A 13,597-nucleotide genomic window follows, 5' to 3' on the forward strand; every position below is an offset into this window, starting at 1 on the left:
TTAAAGCTCCCGCAGTCGTTTAAAATTCCTAACGTTTTTCATAAGTCCCTCCTCAAGGTATACCGTTCCCCAATTCGTCCCGTCCAGTCCCCTCCTCCTCCAGTTTTGGTCAAGGGCGCCTTGGAGTACGAGGTCCAAGGCATATTTGATTCCTGTCTAGTGAGAAACTCAGTACAATATTTGGTGCATTGGAAGGGCTATGGCCCAGAGGAGAGGTCCTGGGTCCCCGCTAGTGACATTTGTGCTAAGCGGTTGATTAGAAGGTTTCACCTCCTCCACCCTGACAAACCGGGTTTTGAGGGTCCAGAGGCCCCTCTTAGAGGGGGGGTACTGTCACGTCACCGCCAGACTCAGGGCCTGCTGTCCCGGCCTCGGCCAGTAGGAGGCGCCGGACTATCACATCGCCGTCAGACTCAGGCCCTGCTGTCCCGGCCACGGCCAGTAGGAGGCGCCGGACTATCACATCGCCGTCAGACTCAGGGCCTGCTGTCCCGGCCTCGATCACTAGGAGGCGCCGGACTGTCCTATCACCGTCTGACCCGTGGCCTGCAGTCCCGGCCTTGGTCTCTGGGAGGCGCTGTGCTTCAACCCCGAGTGGTGGCGGCGATAGTCATGAGGCTCCTGCGCAGGCGTCCGCTGGACGCAGGCTTCGCTCCTCGGTCAGTCATGAAGGGGCTGGTGCATCACCATCCAGTCTGGTCCTGGGGGCGGTCCGGATGACATCATCAGCCCACGGGCCTGTGAGGGATGACCTGATCCCTCAAATACCTTGGGACTGCTCTTGCAGGCCGCCGGATATATTCTTGGTTCCCCTGCGTGTTACTGTGTGTATTACTGTTGACTGACTCTGACTTTTGCCTGGACTTCTGACCCTTCTTCTGCCTAAAGATTCTGTACCTCTGCGACTCTCCTGGTTTATGACTCTGGCTTCGACCTGGTATCTGTCTTTGCTGCTGTCTACCGTTTTTATACCTTTTCTGCCTGACTGGTTTAGTCTCAGATATCATTGCTTCTGTGTCCTGTGTTGGAACACCTGTCTGGTGACCGTCCTGCTCTGGTCATTGCTCCTATTCAGACAGCGCCTCCTGGGCTCTGCTATAAATCCAGATCCCTGTATAAAGGGTATCAGTGTTTCTCGGGGTGTTGTCTGGCTGCAGCCCAGACCGCAGGCAGACGTCACACTAGCTTTGCCTTGTTTCTTGCTTTGCCTTGCCTTGTTTCTTCGTGTGCCCTTTGCATGCGCCTGGCCTTCCTAGCCTCCTGCTTGTGCCTCAGCTGTGCCCGCCCTAGCCGTGCCCGCCTGCTTGTGCCTCAGCCGTGCTCGTTGGTCAGTGACAGCTGTGTCTCCTGCTATGCCCCAGTCGGGTTCGCTGGAGTCTTACCCACCTGTTTTTGCTGCAGCCCGTCCAGCTAGCCAGTGTCCCAGCCGTGCTCTCTGTGCTTCCTTGCACTCACACTGTCTCTGCACTGTGCTCTCCGTGCTTCTCTTAGCACGCGCAGGCCTTCACCTGCTTGGTGGCATACCTCCCCGTGCTTCTGTAAAAGTATGCGCAGGGCTTGCCATGTACCCTGTCGTGCCCTTCAACACGCACAGGTCCTAGCCTGTACTCTGTCCCTGGTGTGTCTCTCTGCACGCACAGGACTATGCCTTGAACCCTGACCCTGGCGTGCCTCTTTGCACGCGCAGGAGTCAGCCTCTGACCCTGGCGTGCCCTCTGCACGCGCAGGACTTTGCCTTGAACCTTGACCCTGGCGTGCTCCTCTGCACGCGCAGGACTCTGCCTTGAACCTGACCCTGGCGTGTCCCTCTGCACGCGCAGGACTCTGCCTTGAACCTGACCCTGGCGTGCCCCTTGGCATGCGCAGGACTCTGCCTTTTACCTTGTGCCTTGGCGTGTCTCTACACACGCACCCTGTCTTGTATGTTGAACTTTGAACCCTGGTGTGTCCCCTACTCACGCACCTTGCCTTGCACCTTGCTTTGAACCCTGGCGTGACCCCTACACAGGCATCTTGCCTTGCACCTTGCTCTGGACCCTGGTTTGCCCCTAGCGCGCACCCTGCCTGGAATGTTGCCTTGAACCTCGGCATGTTCCCTAACACGCACCATGTTTGGAGATCTGTCGTGCCTCCTTGCCTGAACCCTGGTCTGCCTGCCGGATGCCCGGAACCTGCCGATCGCTGCCAGAGATCGTAAGCCTGATGACTGCGGCCTGATGTCCGGAGCTAATGTCCGCAGCTGGATGCCCTGTTCCTGTCAATTGTTGCCAGTTGTCCGGAGTCCGATGCCATTGAGCCCTTGCCTGTACCCAGGCGTGCCACCTGGCACGTACCATGCTATGGACCTTGGCATGCCCTCGAACGCACCTTGCTGTGTTTTGCTTATCACATCTTGCACCTGATGTAACCTTGAGTTTGCCTTAATGAAGATACCTTTGAATTCACGTCCTGTCTTGTCTTGTTACCTGCACGTCCTTTGTCGTCAGACACTCGTTCTTAGTGTCTACCTGAGCCGGCCGTCTGGTTCCAGCAGTCGTGGTGGTTCACCCCCTTGGTCTTGCCCCTGACACTCCCTGTATAGGGGGTGGTTCCTCATAAGGTCAGCTCGTCCTAGGTGGGTGGGTGCCACGACCCAGAGGGTCCACGCTAAAGAAAACGACTCAGTGTAAGCTGACTCCGTCACATAGATCATGTGAATGGGTGAAGTGGGCGTAGGTATTTGTTCTCTACAAGAAGTGGAGGCAAGTAATTGTCTCTCTACAGGAAGTGGGGGCAAGTAATTGTCTCTCTACAGGAAGTGGGGCGAGTATTGCTCTCTCTACAGGAAGTGGGGCAGGTATTGGTCTCTACAGGAAGTGGGGCAGGTTTTTGTTCTCTACAGGAAGTGGGACAGGCATTTGTCTCTCTACAGGAAGTGGGGCAGGTTTTTGTTCTCTACAGGAAGTGGCGGCAGGTATTGGTCTCTCTATCGGAAGTGAGGACTGGTATTTGTCTCTTCACAGGGAGTGGGGGTGGGTATTTTTCTCTCTACAGGAAGTGAGACAGGTATTTGTTTCTACTGGAAGTGGGGGGGGTAGGTATTTGTCTGTCTACAGGAAGTGTAGTAGGTCATTGTCTCTGCAAGAAGTAGTGTCTGGTCTCTGACTCTCTAAAGAAACACTGTCAAGTCTTTGTCTCTCTACAGGAAATGGGGGAAGGCATTTGTCTCTCTACAGGAAGTGAGGTCTGGGTTTTGTCTCTACAGGAAGCTGGGAATGTATCTGTCTCCACAGGAAGTTGGGTACAGTCTTTTCTTTCCTGTCTGTCAAATGACATACAAATATAAACAGAGCACTGGGCTTTGAGTTTACGGAAAGAAAATCACTGGACAATGTGAAGAGCAATGCATCCTGGGAAGTGAGTGAATAGAAGTTTCAGCTCCTATAGTACCAGTAGAATGCTAACGGGGAACCAACACTTAAAAAGAGTGGATGGGCGAGTTCCTGGACACAAGCTTATATGGTCACCTAAAGCCATTGTTATGGGGGATAATATGACAGGACAATATGCCTCAAGCCTAGTCCTAGCCATAGTTTCAATGTTTAGTACCAGACAAGTTTGCAACTGAAGCAACTTTACTGCAATCAAAAACTGTAGCTAGGCCGTTTGGGGTTAGTTAATATTTCAGTCACAGGTTGGCGACTGTGGGTCAGAGGTGCCCTATGGCTGGCGCAGAACTTTCCAGCTCTTGGGAAGCTTTTACGTCCTATTCCAGCTTATGATTATGCACAAAAACATGTTTTGGAATAAATTACCTTATCTTCTTCTGAAGAATTAATTCAAGTCCCCGGAAGGAGAAGTCAGAGGAGTGAGGTTGATAAGGGCAGCGCCGGGAGATGCTGGGAGCGACTGTGATCTCAGCACAAAAAAAAAGAAGTAAATACAAAAAAAGGGTAAATACAAAGTGTGCGCTCCTTAGAAGTCAATCCACGCGTCAGAGCACCGAGCAGCAGAACTACAGATCTTCAGATGTGGAGAAGTTGTGCCAAGGTCAGAAGGGATTCAGTATGGCGGGATATGAGCAGAAAGCAGAGTAGGGGTAAAAAGGGTGAAACAGTAAAGCTAAAGAGCCACTCCATCGCACACAATGGTCCCTCTGTTACATCGTGTCTGTATGCAGGAGCATAACATGAAACTCCTGGACCAGCGTATAAAATCTGTAACAGACCCCCCCACACCATGTGCCATTATCTATGCAGCCACTTATGCACATGGCCCAGGTGTCACTACTACTCCTGCAACCCTATAACAGCACCCCACGGTGCCTGGATGCCAAGCTTAGGAGCTCGCTCTACTCAGTATGGGTAGTTACCAACATAGGCATTGGCAAATTATGAACACACTAGTCCCACCCTTCAGTCCTGCCGACGACTGCCAGAATCCTGGCCAGAAATGCCCATTTTGGGGTGCGGTTTGTGTAACACCAGCTTTTTTTCTCACCAGTACATCTAAAATTTGCTGAGACTATTTCTGAAAGACCTGGACAGTACTGGCATATTCAGAACTGTTGGCATTTATGTTCAGTAAAAGTCTGCATGAAAATTGAATGAAGGGGCAGAGTGCTCTCAACTCTCGCTCTGCCCAGTCCCAGAGGTAACAGAGCAGCAGTGCATCAGTATCTGGAAACAGTAACTGTAATGTACACTTGCCATTTTCAGTACTCTATACCACCAGGGAGCCTAATCTAATTCTTTTCCTGTCCTAAAATAGCAGATATATTGGCATTAACCCCTTCACTCTTCTAAAACATCAGGGATTCTTAGAATGAATTCCCCTAGGCCACCAGGGATCCTGATTTTAACCCCTTTACTACCAGGTTTCTTGACAATAACTCCTCTACCGACCTGTCGTAAAATAGCAGATATATTGGCATTAACCCCTTCACTCTTCTAAAACATAACGTATTCTTACAAAAGCTTCCCATAGGCCACCAGGTATTTGAGCCAAAGGATGGCGATCGGTGATCAAAGGTTTCTAGAGGACAATAGACACTCAAAAAATGCAAGAACATCATGCGAAGCCCAAAACATAACATTAACCACTTCACTAACGGGATTCCTGACATTAACCACTCCACTGACCTGAAACACCAGGGATTCTTACAATAACCTCTTCCACTGCTCCTCGGCCACCAAGTCTCTTGACATGATCTCCTATACTGCTATTGAGCACCGGATATATTGACACGAATTTCATGTTTTCTCAAAGGGGTGGTAGGAGATTGATAAAAATTGCTCCATTCACATTCATGTGGCTGTATCTGGTATTACAGCTCAATCACATAGATAAGGCTGAACTGCAATACCAGACCCTACCACATGTATGAGAATGGCGCTGTCCAGCCTTATCCAACCTCTCTTCAATAAGGATATGAGAAAGCTTAAAACTGTTCATAGATAATCTGTTGCTTTCTATAAAGAATCCGGAAAAAGTTGCACCTCATCTTCATTCTAGCCAAGAGGTCACTCATATAAGACTTTCTATTAACGATCGGATTTTCTGATAGATATAATGCAGCGATTGCTTTCATATCCACAGAAAGGGTTAATGGTTGCATCACAACCATGAAAAATTAATTTCTCCTTTGACCCGTCTTGTTGCGATTCCCACGAATGGCAAAAGGTTGATTCATTATGCATTTGTTCATGAAGCGCTTTAAGTTTAAATTTGACATAGGTGCCCGGCGAGACGAGGGAATAAAATGAGAATCTCAGCTTAGGATATAATGAGGAACGTCTACCCTGACCCCATGTGGCACCCTTTCATTCCTGCAACGCTGCCTTGTATGAGATGCTGCTCAGATTAGTTTCCATCTGAAATGAGCCTCCCCCTGTCAGTGAGTGATGTTATATGGCACACAAAATCCTCACCTATCTGTGTAATCAAGGACCTATGACCTTAGTGCACAAAATGATTGCACCAGGACCACCCATCGTGGCTTCAAGGTGTCAATCATGGAAACTTCTTCTTCTTTGCACAAAGCCATCAGTTCCTTTAATTTGCTATGAAGGTTCACTTCTGTATCTTCTGTCACATCACCAAAAATGTCATTGGTTGCTGTCTGGAAGCTTCAGAAATCGTTAGAATTTAGGAGCCTATGGCATTTTCTGGCTTGGTGTCCTTTCATTTTTTAGATTCAACATATCAGATGGGTCTTGGTGGATCAGTTTGCAAACCCAACTATGAGATCCAAAGATCTCCGACCTGAAAGTTAAGAGGGTGCAGTGCCGTACACTGTAGTGGCTGTTCTCGGGTAATGCAGCTCAGCTCCTATTGAAGTGAATGTGATCTGAGCTGCAATACCCAAGAACGGCCACTACATGGCGTATGGAGCTGTGCATCCTGCCAGAGTGGTAACTTGCAAACGGTTGATTGGCAGGAGTGACAGTAGTTGTCAGACCATCCCAATCCCATATATGAGTTTTGGACAACCCCTTTAAATTTAGCCCCACCCCTCCTGGCAGCACATTTCTTCTTTGAAATAATACAGTAAAATGTTCATATTGCAGTCTTCTTAATTCACTCTGTAGGACCCTGAAGACTTCTGTGTCAATAAGCAAACCTGAAGCAGGCAATAAATGTGGTGGCCGGGCGCAGAGTGCTGACTCTGTTGTGTTGCCCAGTTCCCCAGTGGGCTTACACTGCCAGGGCACGCAAACGTCCACTATGTCGTCTCAGCAAACCAAGCTCATTAGAAGTCTGCACCAGCCATAGCTCCGGCCTCCTCCACATTTGCATGGAGAGTGTGTGAGTCGGGCAGATAAAGAATTCAGGAGCTACAAGGATGCTGAGACTCTTCTGCAATCAGATAAAAGGCGTCGCACCTCAACAGCAATAAGAACATTCATATCAAGAGATGTAGTTCATTAAGAAAAACTGCAGAGATCAATGGAGCTGCTCTGTCCTTAATGATACTGAGCCTACGCATTGTCCTTGGCTCTCTTAATAACACGAGGCAAGGGACCTGTAAGAAATGGCCGCGGTGCATGCCGGGAGAGGATGGAGCACAGGAAATGGAAGCGAGATAAGAAGAATTGAAGTCTGCGACAAATATTTTCAGATTAAGGAAATGTGCATTTTGCAACTCTCGAAATTCCTCCAGGACATGAGCAAATCCTGTCGGCAAAACGCAAGAAAACTCGTGGAGCCACAGGATTCTTGGATTAATATTATGACTAATAAAACCTAAAATATGGTATTAAGTTCAAAGGGTCTCTTGGTCTCTGTCTGGGTCCCCACATTGCCACCAAACATTCATACGATCTACCATTTGTCAGTTCCTCTGAGGATGCTCAAATTGTGAATCACTTTTCTCAAGACTCATCTGTTGTAGATTCCTCCTTGGATGTCCACATTGTAACCAAACATTTTTGAGATCCACCATCATTCAATTCCTCTTTGGAATCCCAAACTATAACTAAATGTTCTAAAGGTTCTCTCTTTGGATAGACAATATGTGACCTAATATTGTTGAAATTCACCATGGTTTGAGTCCTCTATGAATGTCTCCATAATGTGACCAATTGATGTTGAAACCAAAAATTGCTTGGTGTCTCTTTGGATACACAAATTGTGATTACATTTTCTTAAGATCTATCACTTGTTAATCCTTGGATACCCACATCGGAAGTAAACATTCTTGATATCACCATGGGTCACTTTCTCTTCTGATGTCCACGTTTCAATCAAATATTCACCATAGGTGGGTTTCCCTTTGGATGGTCTTTAAATCCACCATTAGTCAGTTCCTTATTTTTCGAATGGTCTTAAGACCAACCATGGTTTATTTCCTCCCTGGACATCCAAATCAGTTATTGATGTCCTCCATTAATTGGTTCCTCTTTGGATGCCCACATTGTAAAGAACTGTTCCTAAACAACTTGTGCCTGATATTGCCATCAACCATTTTTTCCTTTATGTTTAATGTCCATCCTACACCCTGCGATAAAACTTGGTTTTACCAATGTTTTCTACTTTGAAGGGTTTTCAAAATAATTTTTGGGAAATTATTTAATAAAATCACATCAGTGAAGGTCCAGTGGCAAGAAGGGGTTAAAAATTGTTAAAACTCGATGGGCTATTAAAATCGATCAGGACAGGACCGTATCTAAATATTTCCTACTCCAGGTGGTCAGGAAGGGTATTACAGGACAAATTTTTCAACAAGTTAAATTTGAAATATTAAAACCTTTTGAAAATGTATTATTGGGCAGCGCCAAGTTTGTCAGAGTCCAATATAGAGATGGCAGTTGCACAGCAGAGCTGACACAGAAATATAGCAGAGCTAAGTTTGTCACAGAGTTCGTCTAGCAGAGTTGACTTAGCAATAAATCAGAGCTCAGTTTGTCATACAGTCCAATGCAGAACTGGCCATCCGCATTACTGATTTACCCAGTAATGTAGCCAAGCTTGGTTTGTCACAAAATCCAAAGCAGAAATGGTCACTGGTATAGCAGAGTTACTCTGCAATGTAGCAGAGCTGAGTTTATCACAATTTCCAAGCATCTGTGCAGGGTATAGCATGGTATATAGCTATGTAGCAGAGTTGAATACTGAGGTGGCGTCCTGCCGCCTGAGCTGACTTTTAAGACCGGGGTGGTTGATGCACAAAAGTGCATTGGGGTAAAAGCGCAGAGAGCCGGCTGAGGTAGGGATAATACAAGGAGCCAGGACGATAGATAGGTTGATTTTTTTATGGGTGCTTTTTCTTTAAAGTCTCAGGTATTTCCATGTTCTTTGTTTCTAGATTAACTGCAGTAGTTCATCTATAAAATAAATAAATTGAAAAATAAGAGGAAAAGCTGAACAAGATATCTGGTCCCTGTGAGAGAGAAGCAAAGCAAACTAATTAGAAAAACTGGATGTAAGTGGACAGAAATGTTTGGGAATAAATTGCTCTTTGACTAAAATGGCGCCTTAATAATCTCAGGTGAGCATTTAGCCGCACTCTCCATTTAATAAAGCCCTAATTCATGTCTGTGTTTTCTCCTTGCTCAGGAGCCGTGTTGGTGATCTGCATTCTCAGCATCCAGATATCTGTATGATGTCATTCCGGATATCACAATATGCAGAAATTTGCCGGACTCTACCTCTGTGATCAGACCCAGTGGTAGTGGGGTATCTACCTTACACACCAATATCCCCCAAACCACAAAAATGTGATTAATAAAAAATTCTGGAGGTGCTCTGTCTTCATAATGTACAGAATACAAGAAACTGTGCATGATGGAAGGCCTGTGCCTATGGGGGCTGAGAAGAGAGGGGCGGCTGCTCCACAGGGCTTGATTATATATAGGTATGTGCACACTATCGTACCCGCTGAGGTTTTCATAGACAAAGCTACTTCAGGTAAAAGGTTCTAACGTTGTACTTGCATATTTTTCCATTTTTGCAAGATGTAGCTAGGCTCTTTAGTATTGGTTGGCTGAAATGGGGCGACTGTCCTTGTGTGGTGCACTCATATAGCACTGGACAGTCTGCCTGATCTAATAGTATGGGCGTCATTAATAGGCTGTAAGCCAGACACTGTGCATTACTCGTACCCATGTGACTGGCGTCCTACGTAAGCCTCATTTGTGTGCCTTTTTTTTACTCAGCAGCCATCCCCTCCATGAATTGGTAGGTTTGTGAGTGGCTGTTTTCATCAGTATTTTGCATGTGCGCTGCCCCCGCCTTTATTATGGGGGTCATCTGTATCTTGCTAGTGCATTTGTAATCTGACTTGGTGTTGATAAGGCTGTTTCTGTTCCTGGTATGTTTTTTTCTTTTAACCACTGCAAAGTTTTCAAACCCTAAAATGGTAAAAGCAGCAACAAAAGGCTCAACATGTGCTCAGTAATTACGTTTTTACATCACTGTGCATTATGTTCACTTTTTCTGAACGTTTGCAGGCGAAATCCACCTGAAAACAACCTTGTGTGCATTTAAACTAGAACTGTTTTTTCATTCCAGTTTCTAACAAGAATTTCCCTTTAACAAATAAAGTATAAATTATGTAAAATTCTTGATCCAAAAAAGTCCTACAATTTGTACATACATGTCCTATGAGTTTCCATGGTTACAGACTACAAGCAGAACCTGCATAGTCCTCTCCTTCAGTCATGTGTTAAGAGCCCGTTACACACAGCGATCTCGCTGGCGAGATCGCTGGTTTTGTGACACATCAGCGATCTCTCCAGCGAGGTCGCTGTGTGTGACATCCAGCAGCGACCGGCCCCCCTGCGGGGTATCACTGATCGTGCTGGATCGTCCTGGGCCGTTTTTTCATCGCTGGTCTCCCGCTGGCCAGCGCGCATCGCTGCGTGTGGCAGCGGAAGCCAGCGGTGAGCGACGCTGCACGCTGGTTACCTACGTAAACATCGGGTTTCCAGGAGCCGCGAGGCTCTTAGAAACCCGATGTTTACCCTAGATACCAGCGTGCACAGTAGGCAGGGCGGGAGGTGGAGGCACAGCGGCGCACAGACAGACCGAAGTAGCAGATAGCAGAGCTACTCTGGTCTGTCTGTGCGCCACTCTGCCTCCACCTCCCACCCTGCCTGTAGTGCAGGCTGGTATCTAGGGTAAATATCAGGTTTCTAAGAGCCCCGCGGCTCCTAGAAACCCGATGTTTACGTTGGATACCAGCATGCACGCTGGTTACCAGGGTAAACATCGGGTTTCTAGGAGCCGCGCGGCTCTTAGAAACTTGATGTTTACATTGGTAACCAGCTTGCTCGCTGGTCCTGATCGCTGGAGGGGCTGTCTATGTGATAGCTCACCAGGGATCAGCTAACAATGTCCCAGCGATCCAATCCACGTCGGATCGTTGGTTGGATCGCTGGGACATCGTTATGTGTAACGGTACCCCTACTCCGGATGGATGAAACTGCGGTATCAGACTACACGGTTTGTTTGTAGTCTGTCACCATGGAGATTGCATTGGAACTGTAAACACAAAAAAAATGTTTCAATCCAGACAATTTGAAAGATTGTAACCAGGCAAATTCATAGCGCTACGTTAAGACATTGTAATGAATATTCATGACACCTTTAAGCACCTTTCATGTCAGAGCTCCTAGGCACCATGAGATCTAAAGGCGATACTGGAGATTAAGGGACAAATTAACTGTTGGATGTAGAGATGAGCGAATCTGGCGAAAATCAATTTGCCAGATTCACTCGAATCTGGCTGGATAATTGGATTTGTGCAGAATAAATTAAAATTGCTGGGAAAAGTCTTTTATTACACTCTGGAGTCTCTCCAAATCCCAGAGAATAATAAATAATGGGAATAAAAAATATCATACTCACTTTAGGCCTCACCTGTCCTGGCACAGCTGCTCTCGCCCGCTCTCCTGCTGACTCGCTTCCTCCCTCTGACTCCAGTCTTTGTTTTTTCAGTCTTTAGCGCCTCTGGTGCATCACATGATGTCATTGGAGGTCTAAAATTAATTAAAAAAACTTGTGAAATTCAAAGCAAATTTGATTAGGTGGTTAATTATAAGGCAAGAGGGCACATAAGTGCTCCCAGGTTGATAGTTCCCACCCCAAACCAGTTTTTCCACAACCAGAATGATCTATATTATTCTGGGTTCCATCATCGAGAAGGTAAGTTGTCACCGCTGTTTCACTTTTTCTGGTTTATCTTTTCTCTTGCTCCTTCTCTGCCCGTCTGATGGATGAAACCATTAGTGAAATCACTGTAAATAATGTGTTAAGTTAGAACTTACAAGAGGATCCCTCATTAAGGAGGTTTCACATATCCTACTTCCCAATTAATGTTTAAGGCTTTGCTGGAACACAGATATGTCACAGCGTGTCAGCCAACGGAGCGCTAATAACGCAGCGGACCTTAAAGAGCGCGCTCAATGTCACATCCCTTTTCTTCAGCCGTAAATAAATATTTCAATGTATTTTTTCCCCTCTTTGATGGCGGCTTCGTCTTCATTTCGACAGAGAATTTTCTCCGCAATAACATCATTATCTCATAGAACTTTAATTGCTCCCTGGAAGGAGACAGATAATCTGAAGAAGAAGAAAAATAATGATACGTATTGATGAGCCGAATGCCGAAAAGCAAAATATTGAGAGATGCGAGCGGAAGATTAAATGCAAACAGGTGACTGGTGATGAGAAAGAGGAAATCTGGCCAAAATTAATGATCCAGTGCCGGAAGTGTAGAAATATCTCATGTTGGAAAGTTCTGAGCAAATGATTTACCTTTATGAGTTCTGCAACTGTGATACGTGTTTATTGTGAGCTGCCGCAGGGATGAAGCGGAGAACATGGAGCAGGTTGTTTTGCAAATAGAGCAGAGCTCAGTTTGTAATTTAAAAAGGTTTCACATAGAGGGTCTACCCTCACCGGAGCAAGACGACCACTTTATGCAAAACCTAAAATATCTGTGCATGACTGGCCGTGTCCGATACTGCACTCCAGCCAATTAAGGTGCAAGAAGCTGAGCTGCAAGACAAGCTGTGGCCCAAAGGGTAAATGTGTCAGTCCCAGACAAATTCATTACTTTCTACCGCTGTATCCACATAGAGGTACATAAGTCCCCTTCTATAACTTCGTACATCCATGGAGGGATATAAGCCCCCTACAATACTGCCATACACCAATAGAGGCACATAAGCCCCCTTCTATAACTTTGTACACCCATGGAGGTACATAAGCCCTTTACTATACCTATGTGCACCCATACAGGTACATAAGTCTCCAAATTTAACTCCGTACACCAATTAGGGTACATAAGCCCCCTAGTATACCTCCGTACACATATGGAGGTACATAAGCCCCCTACTATATCTCCATACACTCATAAAGGCACATTACCCTCCTTCTACAACTCTGCACAGCCATAAAGGTACATAAGCCCCCTACTATACCTACCTATACTCATAGAGATACATAAGCCCCCTACCATATACACACATGGAGGTACATAAGCCCCCTACTATATCTCCATACACTCATACAGGCACATTACCCTCCTTCTACAACTCTGCACAGCCATAAAGGTACATAAGCCCCCTACTATACCTACCTATACTCATAGAGATACATAAGCCCCCTACTATATCTCTCTACACCCATACAGGTACATAATCCCCTACTATACCTCCCTATACTCATGGAGGTACATAAGCCCCCTGCTATATCTCTGTACACCCATACAGGTACATAAGCCCCCTACTATACCTCCCTATACCCATGGAGGTATATAAGCCCCCTACTATATCTCTGTAGACCCATGCTGGTACATAATCCCCTACTATACCTCCCTATACTCATGGAGGTACATAAGCCCCCTGCTATATCTCTGTACACCCATACAGGTACATAAGCCCCCTACTATACCTCCCTATACCCATGGAGGTACATAAGCCCCCTGCTATATCTCTGTACACCCATACAGGTACATAAGCCCCCTACTATACCTCCCTATACCCATGGAGGTATATAAGCCCCCTACTATATCTCTGTAGACCCATGCTGGTACATAATCCCCCTACTATACCTCCCTATACTCATGGAGGTACATAAGCCCCCTGCTATATCTCAGTACACCCATACAGGT

Source organism: Dendrobates tinctorius, unplaced genomic scaffold (genome assembly GCF_039654945.1).
Source record: "Dendrobates tinctorius isolate UK_male_01 unplaced genomic scaffold, ASM3965494v1 ptg000041l, whole genome shotgun sequence".
Classification (NCBI taxonomy): domain Eukaryota; kingdom Metazoa; phylum Chordata; class Amphibia; order Anura; family Dendrobatidae; genus Dendrobates; species Dendrobates tinctorius.